The sequence below is a fragment of the Neofelis nebulosa genome, chromosome 5 (genome assembly GCF_028018385.1).
Source record: "Neofelis nebulosa isolate mNeoNeb1 chromosome 5, mNeoNeb1.pri, whole genome shotgun sequence".
NCBI lineage: Eukaryota > Metazoa > Chordata > Mammalia > Carnivora > Felidae > Neofelis > Neofelis nebulosa.
In genome coordinates, this window is record NC_080786.1 from 144,526,088 (window position 1) to 144,540,396 (window position 14,309).

Consider the following 14,309-nt stretch of genomic DNA (forward strand, 5'->3'; position numbering starts at 1 on the left):
GCCAGTGACCAAACAATCACTGAGAGCCTAGTTATTTTCCCTTGGCCTATGCACAGTCATCTGAAGTTCTCTGGGAAATGCTAGGAGGGATATTTATAGCATAACATGTTGGTAATATTAGCAGGACTCTTCCTTGGGGTGACAAAGTTTCTCTTTTATTCAACAGGCTCTGGAACTATGAGCTGACTCAAGACTTAGAATTGGGTGAGGTCCTTTGAGTCCCTGTTGTGCTGATTTAAATCAATCTTCTGTTCCTAAGACCTAGAGCTTTTCCACTAATAATAGTAGTTTAAATAGCGGCCCTCCTATTTCATTGTTGGAGACACGATGACCGATTAACTAACATCAGTATTCTCTGGAGGTCAAACCATTTTGGTTACTGTTTTTTCTCTGATACTCACTGATATTCTCTGATAACTCTCTGATATTCTCTGATAACACTGCCCACCTTTGCCCTAACAACTGAACACTTGGCTCCTACTACTCCAAGACACATTATACCCATCGAATTTAGAGAACTCAATTTGGTGGTAGCAATTTATTCTCTCATTCTCGGCTAGGAGAGAATAGTTACTGCAGCAGTCTTCAAGGAGGCTCACCAATGTATTTCTCAAAGCCACTGCAAAGACAGTGTCCTCCAGCATCTCTTAAGAAAGGTGGTTAAAGGATGTGTAAGTAGATCTCACAATAAACCAAATTCAGTATCGTAATTTCCCTAAGCCTATGGATATCATGTGATCTAGCAATTTCACTCTTAGGTACATACCCAAAAGAAATGGAGACATAGGTCCACACAAAAAATTGTACACACATATTTATAGCAGAATTATTCATAAAAACCAAGAAGTTGAAACAATCCAATGTCCGTTAACTGATGTCCATAAGTAAAATGTGCTAAAGCCATAAAATGGAATATTACTCAGCAACAGGCAGAAATGAAGACCTGATACATGTTACAACATGGAGGGGCCCTGGAAGCATTATACTAAGTGAAAGAATTCTGTCAAAGGGGATCATGTATTCTATGGTTCCATTTATACATAATGTCTAGAATAGGTAAATCTATAGAGACAGAGAATAGACTAACAGCTGCCTAGTGTTGGGTCGGAGAGAAGGAGGAATTGGAGGGATAGAAACTAAGTATTTGGGGTTTCATTCTGGAGTCATGACATATTACAAAATCTAATGTGGAAATGGTTGAACAACTCTGTAAATAAACTAAAAGTCCCTGAAAAACACATACCTTGAGTGAGTTGTAAGGTATGTAGGCTATATCTCAATTAAGCTGGTAAGCAAAACAGGTGGTGAGGGTGTGTCTTCACGGAGAAGTGTCCCTGCAAGGAAACTACATCCTTGGAGGCTGTTACAGGTTTTTCAGACAAAGGGAGACTAACCTCATCAAACCAGGGAAGAAAAGCCTGCTTCCCCTGGAAAAGAGTGTTTACCAAGTCGGGATTAGGGTGTCCAGTCCCAGCAGAAGCTGTGTGTATGACCCCATTCCATTTTCTTGAATGGTTCCACCTTTTTAATGCCCTAAATTTAACATAAGAGACACATTGTTTTTTAAATCTTTGCCTTGCAGTTCCAGGACATGGGATTTATTTTAGGGTAGTTACAGAAGCATTATGATTTATAATCAGACTTTCATCTGGGTAATTAAAGCCTTGAGCTCATCATTTTCTTTTTCTTAGGTCTCCAGCATATTTAAAAGCACCAACCAAACCCAAAGTTTTTATGCTCTTTAGTGACCCTAAAATATTAGCTACTTTGTCATACAGAGACACGCTTTTCTAAAGACACTTGATCATAAGTGACTATGAGGAATAATTTACATATTGTTTGCCAGTGCATGTCATGGACTGCCAGTTTACTATTTACTATGGAAACAAAGGAATTAATATCTTTATATGTAGCCAGATGAGAAAACCAGTTACAGATTCCCATCTTTAAGGTTCTATTCTGGAACCACGTCTGGAGCCAATCACTGTATTTATTGGTTAGAATTCACTAAGGGAATCAGCGCCATTATTAGTATTAAGGGGTAGGGATTTATTACATGAGTTAGACCTTTTGCAACTGTGAACAGCACAGGTAAGTGAAAATTCAGACAGGGAGTTTGAAGAATCAGGTAAAAGCCACTCGTCATTTTTCCTGAAACTCTAGATATGAGACAAAGTGGAGGGGATACTAACACACCAAGGTACACAGTGACCAAAGTGGAAGCAAAGGGGAAACTCATGTAGAGTTCCATAGAAAGCTATTGCATCTGTGTGATTATTGCCTCTGGTTTGTAGCCAAAAATTTCATAGTGGTTCCTGGGGGTGCTATTACTCAGCTGGGACAGCAGTTGGGACAAATATCTGAAAACAAAATAGAGGAGAAAGAAGCAAGCAGCATCTGGAAATGTCATTTCAAGATTAGCCAAGTTGACTTTAATACAATCTAGCTTATTATTCTGACTCATTGGCCAGAAGGGTTTCTAGAGGAATAAAGAGGGCAGGTTAATGAAAAGAGAGACACAGAAAGGACAAACACCTTGGTGTTACTTTCATTAGTCACACTACATCATTTGTTCAAAATCCAGGACCTCTGTAGTCATTGGTTCCTTGTACCAAGGCTCGAAGCTGAATACTATTTTTGGTTTTCTCACATCTGCCCTGGAACATAAGAGGTTTTCAGCATATAGCCTATAGGCTGTATGAATGAATTCATATGTGGATAACTGAGGATTTGTTTTTCAAAGTCCTCGTACTGCTTTCTAATTTCACGTGCATGCTTTTTCTGCATCCTGCACTGATAATAGCCACTTGTCCTTGAGGTAAGGATCTCAGGGTCCTATGGTGCTGCAAGATAAAAGAAGAAAGGAAGAGTCAAGCATTTCACAATTGGGTTGGAGAGTCAGCAGACTGTACAAATTAAAGAGAGTACTTTCATCCAAGTGAAAACATCACAAGCTTCCTATTAAAGGTAAATATGTCCTCTCCTGACCCATTGTGGAGAGGAGGCCACCAGGAGCCAGAGCCATGATTGTGCCCAGGGTAGGAAAAAATGAGGCAGTACAAGATCTGTGAACTAAGCTCCTCCTTTTGGACTTTGTAAAGCACCTTTGAAGAAAATCTTCTGCCCTGAAAATGGTTTCCCTGAAGTCTGGGGCCAAAATGGGTAATTGTCTGAAATGTGCCACTATGAACTAAGGTTGTCCAAACTCTCAGAATCCAGAGAGGATCCAGGTTTTTGTAGAACTTAATACTCAAGCAATAGGAGGATCTCTTTTTAAGAAAAATAATGCAAAATTATGGGTAAACTTAGATGCTTTCCTGGAATAATAAAATCAACAAATTACATGTTTTCAAGGCTAGTAGCTGCTAAAAATATAGCAGATCCCCTCTCCCAGAAAACATAATATGTTTTATTAATAAACTTCCTGACTCACCTGCTTAATACTTTTTCTACATAATTTGGCTACTATATGTTTTGATTCCCTCTTCGGATGACAATAATCTCAGCATATCATTTTCTGTGGAGAGAATAGTTTATCTTTAGCATGATTGACTCTTATTTTTATTACTTATAATTTGGCCAATTTTATTTCATTTTCACAATTTGTTACTGGCAGCCCCATTTAAATTTTTTAGATTTTTGTCACTTCTGCGAAAAGTTCTGACAAACTTTCTTCTTATGTTAACTGTATGATTTCAGGGCATTTCATGTGCTCTTGTACATTGACATATGTTTTAAATCAATGACATACATGAAATCACATCAACGGATTTCATTCCAATGTTTTCATCAATGTTCTCATTACAATGTCAATTACAGCATCAATATTTCGTGTCAATCAGCAGCATTCATTAATTGGATCATCAAACAGTTCAAGAGCTATTCATTATTTCTGTTTAAAACTTTTCATCATTTAATTATTTTTTAATACAGTCTGAACATTCTTGCTCAGTTTTTTATTGTATCAACAAAATTTATATTAGTTACATCCCTCAGTTCTTTAAATTTTTTTTTTCAACGTTTTTTATTTATTTTTGGGACAGAGAGAGACAGAGCATGAACGGGGGAGGGGCAGAGAGAGAGGGAGACACAGAATCGGAAACAGGCTCCAGGCTCCGAGCCATCAGCCCAGAGCCTGACGCGGGGCTCGAACTCACGGACCGCGAGATCGTGCCCTGGCTGAAGTGGGACGCTTAACCGACTGCGCCACCCAGGCGCCCCCATCCCTCAGTTCTTTTATGTCATTTTTGGCTCATCTTATGTGTGTTTTTCCCAATGTTTTAATAAACAGATTTAAAGAGGGGCACCTGGGTGGCTCAGTCAGTTAAGCGTCTGACTTCAGCTCAGGTCATGATCTCGTGATTTGTGAGTTCGAGCCCCGTATGGGGCTCTGTGCTGACAGCTTGGAGCCTGGAGCCTGCTTCGGATTCTGTGTCTCCGCTTCTCTCTGCCCCTCCCATGCTCACGCTCTGCCTCTCTCTGTTTCTCAATAATAAATAAACGTTAAAAAAATAAAAAATAAATAAACAGACCTAAAGGTGACAAATAAGGTATTCTTCATATGTATCCAGGTCAGGACTCTGTAATCACTTACTTATTTGATCAAAATATCCCCAAAATAACTTTCCAAATGTAAATAATGCATTTCAGCTTCACCATTCTGGAATAAACTTTTGCACCTTAGTGTGTTTAGTCTGCTTTCAAGTATTCAAACCATATGTTAGAGTTCTTTAAATTTGACAACAGCTTCATAAAGTGCAGGCCATCTTATCACAGTTGAGACTCCTAAAATAGACCAACAAACAAAACTCCAAAAATCTGGCAAGGGGTTTACAATGCCCCATTGACAAGACCTGTGGAGACAACGTATAAAGGTTGCAAAATAATGAAGTAATAAACAGCTTTGGGCACTGGGGGATCAGGTCTGTCTCCAAAGATTATGTCCTACAAACTTTAAAATGTCGTTCAGTGATGGAGTATAATCGTCTAGGACTAGTTTCATTTTGTTGAATAACATCACAGGTATACAGTCATAAGTTGGTGAAGAGGTTAAAATCCCATAGAGGGTTTTCTGCCGTAACAGAAACTTCCAATAATTATCGATAACCTGTGTTTATAACCTCTGTAGAATCTACCACAGTGCAGTGACACTTGATGTCTGGTTTATTTATTTTATCCGCTGCTTCATTGTAAAAGGGTCTCTGATTATTTTGATCCATTCTCTTGGGTAAATAAGTTAGATCTTGTCCATTGTGACATTTCCCAGTGCTTGTGCAAAAATAATTCAATTCAGCAATTAACTTGAAATTATTCCTAATGTTTTCCTTACTTAAAGATTGCAATTTCGCATGTAATTTCTGAAGGACAAGTCTCTTTAACTTAAGAATGTCGTCACTGCAACTACTCAAAAGAGTTTCTGTTCTTTCTTGTGTTTAAGACAGTGTCCTCGCATATTTTACTTTATTTACATGAAATCCAAGTGAACAGGTCCTTAATCTTTGTGGGGTAGTCTTGAAGGCTTTTCATATATTCATCCAGAAAGTCTGAGTTATTAAGTAGCATTGGTCTCACTAACTGTATGTTACAAATAAAATAACATATGCAACCTCCGGTCTTCGGTTCGGGTAGCTGGGATCATGCACAATTTTGACTACTCTCGATTTTCTTAATTTTTTTTTGTTTGAGAAGCATCTTTTTTGAATATGATAAATTTTGTTTCATTCTCTATAAATACTATCGGGGTCTAGTTTTTGAAAAAACATTTGATTTCCTTTCAGTGGTGTTGAATGACATTATTTCTTGTTGTAACAAGCCAAAATAAAAAATCATGGTGCTCACATAGGTCAATGGATTCATCAAAATGAAGGAGTCATGGACCTGCCTCTTAAATGCTCTGATGTCCGTACAAACTGACTTTATAATTTTATCTTTCTTTTGCTGTTTGTTTCCTATTAACAGTGTCCTAATTCTCCTCACCTTCCTTATCTCTTCTTGTCACCTTCATGATTTGTATTTTCTAGACTACTGTAATTCTACTTCTTATCCTCATGATTTTTGCCAGTTTCTACTTTCAGTACTTAGGTATTAAGAAGCATCAATATATAACATTTTTATTCTTTTTTTTCCCTCCAGGTTATGTTTTTGGCTTCCACAAGGATATTTTCTTCCTGATGTATTTGATTCTGGATAACAAAATTAATAATTCTGAAAAAAAGACAAAACTAAGTGGAAATGAAAACATACACAAGAGCAATTTAAATGATTTTACATCGCCACCCTATTGTCTGGGGATACATAGTTGTGTACTCACATCCTTCTTACACAACTCACAATGCTTATTATTCATGTGGGTAGACTTTTTGTTACACTAACACTTTTTTCTTTAGCCAGTTTTATTTTGTCAGTGGTGAAATTACACGCTATTCCACTAGGAACCACCAGACTGTGAGGACAATAGATACGTCAGAGATTCTAAGACAGACTTCAGAATTCTTAAGATGTGTAAAGTATGACTTTACTTACGGGCATATTTGTTTGTTTGTTTTTTCTTTTTAATTTTTGGTATTCCATAAGTTTGTGACTTACAAACACAGAGATTCTGACAAATGCTAGGAGAACAAAGTATGCTGAATTTATAATTGCACCTGCTACCGGGTTTGTTCAGAATATTTCTGCTACAAGTTCTGTTTTGACTAGATACCTATGAGAAACGGATCCCACACCTACAATTTTCTACGTTTATTGTGGACTGCAGACGACCTTCTTGCTCTGCGCGTTTCAAAATTTTGTTTCTCCTCCACTACCCGCATGCGTCATAACGTACGTTACTCTCAGGAAACACACTGTGGCTCAGATCTCTACGAAGGGAAAGTAGGAGAAGCAGCAGAGTGGGTGACAGAAATATTTGCAGAAGCCATTCCTGTTCTGGGTTCACGGGCAATGACTTCACTCTACGCGTCGGTGGGTGCATGCCACCCAAATATATCGCGGGAACCCCAACTAAATACCTCCCCAAATGAGCATCCCTCTGTAGACGAGCTACAAAACCATTGGTGGCTATTCCAGTGTCACCAAACACAGGAGAAGCGTGCCAGAGTAGAGATCTGGAATGGCAAAATTTAACAGGCTGAACGGAGGGTAGTTAATATATCTTACTCTTGGTTTTCAAATTGGACAACGACTGGTGACCAGGAGCGCACGCACCTAGGCTCCTGTAGGACGTGGCTTATGCTCGTGTCAGCAGAGGGTCCTGCAACCAAAGCTTCGTGGACGTCACGTTACATCCGCCTGTGCTTCAGATTCTTTCTGTTTTAGTTTTCAGCTTCCATCCGAGTGGTAGCCTTAGATCGTGTCTCACGAACCAATGTGAATTAGTTCCAACCGCACAGATCAGAGGGCTCCGTAGTGACAACTGCTCTGAGGAATAAATACCAAGGAAGCTCCAGTCACAGGAGGCTCCAACGCGTCAAGCAAAGCAGCATTTCTTTCAAGACACCGTCTCCTGCTGCCCTCCTCCACTTTTTTTTTTTTGTTGTTGTTTTTTAAACCACACTAAAGTGAAGTGTGGGTCCTGGGTCCCTGTTGTCCTTAGAAGAGCATGTTTTCAATGAGCATATCTTATACCTCCTTATGTTCAATGCAAGGAAGTTGAGGAGGGGGGCAATGAAAAAAAAAAGCAGGATTCTGGGAAAAGGTTAAATGCTTCTATTTTTTTATTACAAAAAAATGAACCCTCTGTCCCTGTGTCCTTACTCTGTATATTTCCCTCTGCCCATTTCTCTTTAGGCGAAGGCAAATACCAGCTCACAGGTGCAAAGTGACTCTTGCATAGACCAAGTAGCGACTCAAAGCCACTCGATACAATTGTAGAGAGTGACACGACTCACTGACCCGGCTGGAAATTTCTACCAACATTGTTACTTCTTGGAACTAAGATTTAGTCTTCTAGAATGTTCTCATTGAAACACTTTTTTTTTTTTTGAGAGAAAGATAGCAGGGGAGGAGCCAAGGGAGAGAGAGAGAGAATCTTAGGCAGCCTCCACACCCAGCCTGCCAACGCATGGTTCCATCCCACCACCGCGAGATCAGCACATGAGCTAAAGTCAAGAGTGGGAGGCTCCACCTACTGAGCCACCCAGGCCCCTCCTTAAAGCACTTCTAAAAGCAGAGAAGAGGGTCTGTGTAACAAAACCCTCTGCACATACCCCATGCCCACCAGCAGTGTAGACTGGGGACCTTTGCATAAAATAGACCTCCTTTAAGTGATCCTTTTTTATAAATATAAATTTTACATTGTATTGAAAAATGTTTATATCCAAGTGTTTCCTCACATATCTGTGTTTAGAATTATTAGTATTATCTCTCCACTCCCCCCCCCCCCCCCATTAGACATAAGTCACACAAGGGAACGGATACTTACTAGTGTTTTTCAGACACACCTTGAGTACCTACACCAGTGCCTGGGTCAAAACAGATGCTTTTGTTGAGGAAATACAGTATTCAAGCAAGGTTCATGCTCCAGAGAGACGTATTATGTTTACTCTGTGGATTGCCAGACCTATGGTTCCAACCCTCTGTATCTGTGCAAGCATAGGGCAGCTAAGTCATGTTCTCTAGAAGGCATCAATTAAAATATTTTCCTGTTACTCGTGAGATAAGATTTTAATACAGATTAACCTAAGCTAGCTGTCAACTGGCAGGACCTTGAAGGCATATGACACACAGAGACGCTATTAATAGGGAAGTCAGGAGTGACAGAAGGGACTATCTGTGCTACTAAGGCCCAGGGTAGGGATGGAGGTGTTAAAATAAATTACGGTGACCGCCCAATTGTTTGTTTGTTTAAACATTTCAGACCACGGTTCTGCTTTGGGATGATTACAGCATTTTCCACAATTCATAATTTCATTCTGGAAGTCGGAAGCTTATCTTCTTGAGTCCATCCATATCTTTGAAGCTGAAATTGGAAATGCTGACTGCGATCTGAACAAAGTTCCACAGTTGATTTGCCTTTTTCTCTGAAGCAAAGCCAGTTGAGAAATCCCACACTGCAGACCTTGTCTTTTCTTCCTCATTTATTAACTATTTCGACTCCATCTGCAAAAGTTTACTCTGTGGTTTGTCCCTAGCCTTTTAAATGCTTCTGAGTCGACTAAAACTTGTTTAAACTTTGGTTATAAATGAAACTCTAATTTTAACTATAGCTAGGCTCTTGATTCGGGAATGCACGACACAAAAGATCTTATAGCTTGACTGAAGACCAAAGGCCATTGTGGTCTGACCTCAACAGGTACAAGAATTTCTGCTTTTTGTCCACATGGTGAAGCAGGTCTGGCACTTACAATATTCCATACTAATAGTTAAGTTTTACTCACACACAAACATTACATTTCAAGTCTCCTGTGTTTCTGAAACATGCCTGTTATGTTTCGTTATGTTCCAACTTGATTATCGGTGTGCTGATTTGAAGGTTAAACATACCATTAATTAGAAGGGATGCTAATTGGTCCAATTTGAAGAAATGCTGATGATCAAATTTATGTAACTTCTTGTATTACAAATGACATTTTGAAACAGTTTCCAAATTTTAATCACGGTGAGCTTGCAATTCAAAAAAAAAAAAAAACAAAACTGACTAAGGTTTTTTTGTTTCTTTTGTAACCAAAAATTTTACCCCAAGGCTACCTAGGAAGAAAAGAGGTCAGCTGATTTTTTTTTCTTCAGTTTTTTATTCCTCTTTTTCTCCTTCCTTGCTTCCTTCCTTCCTACTTTTCTTTCTTTCTTTCTTTCTTTCTTTCTTTCTTTCTTTCTTCTTTCTTTTCTCTCTCTCTCTCTGTCTCTTCATTTCTTTCTTTCTTTCTTTCTCTTTCTTTCTTTCTTTCTTTCTTTCTTTCTTTCTTTCTTTCTTTCTTCCTTTCTCTCTCTCTGTCTCTTCATTTCTTTCTTTCTTTCTCTTTCTTTCTTTCTTTCTTTCTTTCTTTCTTTCTTTCTTTCTTCCTTTCTTTCTCTCTCCTGTCTCTTCATTTCTTCTTTCTTTCTTTCTTTCTTTCTTTCTTTCTTTCTTTCTTTCTCTTCCTTTCTTTCTTAAAAAGAATATGTGTTCACGATGGACAGGGTATAAACTGGGGGTGACACAAGATCAATCCTCAGGTTAGTAGCACTCATAGAGTGACTTAGTGATGGTTTGATAAGTCCCAGTAGATTTCCCTGGTAGATGAGTGAACAGTGAGGATGGATGTGTCTTCATTCACTTATTCCATAAATGTTTATTGAGTGCAAACCAGAGGCCAGGCAGTGTTCTATGTACTCGGGGTAGCGGTACACAAATCTTTGCCTTTCTGAGACTTGAAGAAGTGGAGATAGAAAGCATGTATGTCGATAAATGCTTAGAAAACATATGCATGTAAAAGATACACACGGAGGGGCACCCAGGTGTCTCAGTCGGTTGAGCATCTGACTCCTGGACTCTTGATTTCGGCTCAGGTCATGATCCCAGAGTTTTGGGATAAAAGCCCCTATCGGGCTCCGCACTGAGCATGTGGAGCCTGCTTCAGATTCTCCCTCTCCCTCCTTCTGCCTCTCTCCCCCACTCGCTCGCTCTCTCCCTAAAATAAAAAGAGTACACATGTAGATAAATGTATAGAGAAAATACACATGGAGTTATTTATTATTACATGATTTCAAAATTGTGAGATGAATGCAATTTGTGACTTGCCCAAAGGTTTATGCCTCTATTGGAGGATGCAAAGACAAACCTGCATCAGTATTACACAAAAGAAAGAAACTGCGAGCCCTCGAGGTGAGACACAAGTGGAATATTACATTTTTCTGTAGTTCCATTAGAACAAAGAAGCAGCAGGTGAAATAAATTTTAAGGTTATATTTTATCTAACCCACTAAATCCAAAATATCATTCCAATAGGTCAGTATATTAAAAAACTATTTGAAATATTTTGCATTCTCTTTTTGTACTGTCTTCAAAAGCCAGTGTATGTTTTACACTTACAGCACATCTCAATTCAGAGTCGTCCCATTTCAAGTGCTCAACAGCCACGAGTGCCTATTGGCTGTGCCTACTGGCTGCAGGTCTCTAGTAGGTCAGGTTTCTGGAACCTGTTCCCTATCTGTCTATATTTTCTTTGTACTATGGGCTCTTGTCTTGGCAATAGACCTTTCCTATTTATTACTTAATTATTCCACAGTTAATAAGTATTTGTTGAGCGACTCATAGTTGCTAGGTGTGATTTTAGTGAATAAACACTAAAATTGTAGTGAACACCTGTCCTTAATGAGAGCTTCCCTTCTCGTGGTCATTGCTATCTGGGACAATCTCAGATCCCAAATTCCACTGAAGTGTTTTAGCCCTTCTCTTCTAGTTTATTAGCCAAATCTCACAAGGTGAGCCTATGATACGTATTCTCACTAAGGCCAAAACCTCACTTTCCATTTAATAATTTCCACACGTTAAACACCCAGAAATTATTTTTTTCCATCTCATATTACTCTGAATCAGAAGGGTACTTGTTACAAGTGGTGGTGAGTGGAGAACAGTGGAAGGGAGGTTGAATAGTGAGGCCTGGGTCGCCAATTTTTCTCTGCTATACTCAGAGCAATTTGGTATTTTCGATGCATTATAATTTACCTTCTCTTTATTAAAAATTGATTGAAGAAACCATGGCAGGGGGCGCCTGGGTGGCTCAGTCGGTTAAGCGTCCGACTTCGGCTCAGGTCATGATCTCACGGTTCGTGAGTTCGAGCCTCACGTCGGGCTCTGTGCTGACAGCTCAGAGCCTGGAGTCTGCATCAGATTCTGTGTCTCCTTCTCTCTCTCTGACCCTCCCCCCCCCCCCCACCCAAAATAAATAAGTATTAAAAAAAGAAAAGAAAAAAGAAACCAGGGAAGCGTTCTTGCTCCAGGACACTGATTTTAATTTTCTTTCTTACTCACAACCGCCTTTGCTATCCTAAATACGCAAACAAACAAGACAAAAAAAAAAAAAAAAAAAAAGTAGTTCTCCAAATCTACTTACCTATCAGCAGTCCAGTAATGGAGGGAACAACCAGGTGTGCAGCCATGCTTTTTTTTTCCATTTGCTTCTGTTTATTTGAAAGTGGTTCTTCTCTAAAGAAAAATTTGCTAATCTAATTTGAAGACAACTTATAAGGCTGGGCCTGTTCTGTTTCCTAGCAGCGATTTTCAACCTTAGCTGAAACTGAGGACCACATGGTTACCCCGGAAAAGTGTTGACACTATTTTAAAATGTATGCTTTAGGGGCGCCTGGGTGGCGCAGTCGGTTAAGCGTCCGACTTCAGCCAGGTCACGATCTCGCGGTCCGTGAGTTCGAGCCCCGCGTCAGGCTCTGGGCTGATGGCTCGGAGCCTGGAGCCTGTTTCCGATTCTGTGTCTCCCTCTCTCTCTGCCCCTCCCCCGTTCATGCTCTGTCTCTCTCTGTCCCAAAAATAAATAAAAAACGTTGAAAAAAAAATTAAAAAAAAAAAAAAAAAATAAAAAAAAAAATAAAATGTATGCTTTAGGGGTTCCTGGGTGGCTCAACGGTTCAGCGTTCCACTCTTGATTTTGGCTCAGATCAAGATCTCACGGTTCATGAGGTCAAGGCCCGCATCGGGCTCTGCACTGATGGGGCGGAGCCCTGCTTGATTTCTCTGTCTCCCTCTCTCTCTGTCCCTTCCCTATTCTCTCTGTCTCTCTCTCTCGAAATAAATAAATAAACATTAAGGTTTTTTTTAAAGGTATGCTTTATTATTATTTAGGTATGGCAAGGTCAGCAGATCAGCAGACGACTGCCATTGAAAATGAAGCTTGTTATACTCACAGATTCAAAGAAGAACAGGCACGCAGGCCCTGGTGAGCCATATGAGGAAGCAAGAGTGTTGGTCGGGAGGCAGAGGCAGAGAGGGAACGTGTGCAAGAGCCTTTATGGTGGTTTCCGTGGGAAGCAATGGGCGCGGCAGGGTAAGCAGCCATAAGATTGTCTCCTTTGAATAATTTCAGCATGCTCCGGACAGAGGGGCTATCCCTAGTTGTCTAGTACCTGGCCCTGGGGTGGTCGAGACAGGTGGAGGATGGTGGCCCAGACTGTGTCCACTAAGCAGGAATTAGCTAGCCCTAGGGAATGACAGTCCATCCAGAGTCAACTAAGCCTCAAGAGGTCAAAGCATGAGAAAACAGAAGATAAGATGCATGTAATGCAGATGCCTGAGCTAAACTCGGAACAATTACATCAGAATGCCTGGAGGGGGGTCCAGGCATCAAGAGTTTTAAAGGTTCCCATGTGATTTTAGTGTCTAGAAAAGGCTGAACATGACAGCTTCAGGCGTCGCCAGTTGTACGCAGCATTGATTTCTCTTGGGATGTGTGTGTGTGTGTGTGTGTGTGATTTCTTCCCTGCAAAGGGAACCTAGGAACTTCCCTTTGTGGATGTGATGTTAATGTAAGTTGACTTTCTTAATTCATTGGAGGGTCATCTTTTCAATCCCTGAAAACTTCTTCAGCCCCAACCAAATGCCGCTTCAAAATAAACTTGAGTGTACTCACATGACACGGGATGTCAACAATAAGTCCACCTTGATGTAGCATTTAATTATGATGCAAACCTCCTTGGGAAACTGGGGAGATAGGCCCCAAATTAGCTACAAAACCCTCCGGACTTCTGAAACTGTTTAGAAGTGTGGCCTTGAGACCAGCAGCACCTGCATTTCTTGCAAGGTCATTACAAATGCAGATTCTTTGCCCCAACCCAAGACCCACTGAATCAGATTCTGAATTCCATCAAGATCCCCAGGAGATTAGTGTGCACATCCAAGTTAGAGAGGCCCAGATTTAGTGTCAGTGAGAGAAAGGGTGTCACAGACTTAATTAGACATATTCAGTGTCCACACTAATTCCAGGTGACTCCTCAATTTCCTTGGATTTCTGCTTAGGCAGGACAAAGCCTAAGGCACACACCTTGCAGACCTCTAGTCTTTCTGCTGAAGAATCTCTATTCTGAAGCGACTAATAAAAGAGATTTTTTTTCTCTGAAAGAGCAATGGAGGTCAGAGAACCTCAGCATGAGCTTACCAGTGGGTAAGAGTTTGTTATATTGGTCTCCAAGTCTGTTCTAATTTATTCCTGCAGCCTCATTTGAAAATTTTTCCCCCACTTTCTTTTTTCTTTTATCCAAATTTCTCAACCAACTATGCTTCTCACCAAGAGGTTAGCAATTATATTTTTCTTTTCTTCAACATGGGCCTGAACTTCAGCAAGGCTCATCTTGACCCCACTTCTAGACAAAGCTTCTTCCATTCA

At 40.0% G+C, this 14,309-nt stretch overlaps 1 long non-coding RNA gene across 1 annotated transcript; it reads right to left on the reverse strand.

Moving 5' to 3' along the window:
* Window positions 1-2,464: 2,464 nt before the first annotated feature.
* LOC131511460 (uncharacterized) lies at window positions 2,465-6,859 on the reverse strand. The gene is made up of 3 exons (XR_009261538.1): window positions 6,311-6,859; window positions 3,434-3,517; window positions 2,465-2,843 (listed from the first exon to the last, which is right to left on the reverse strand). It is a non-coding gene; the product is annotated as an uncharacterized LOC131511460 (long non-coding RNA).
* Window positions 6,860-14,309: the final 7,450 nt, after the last annotated feature.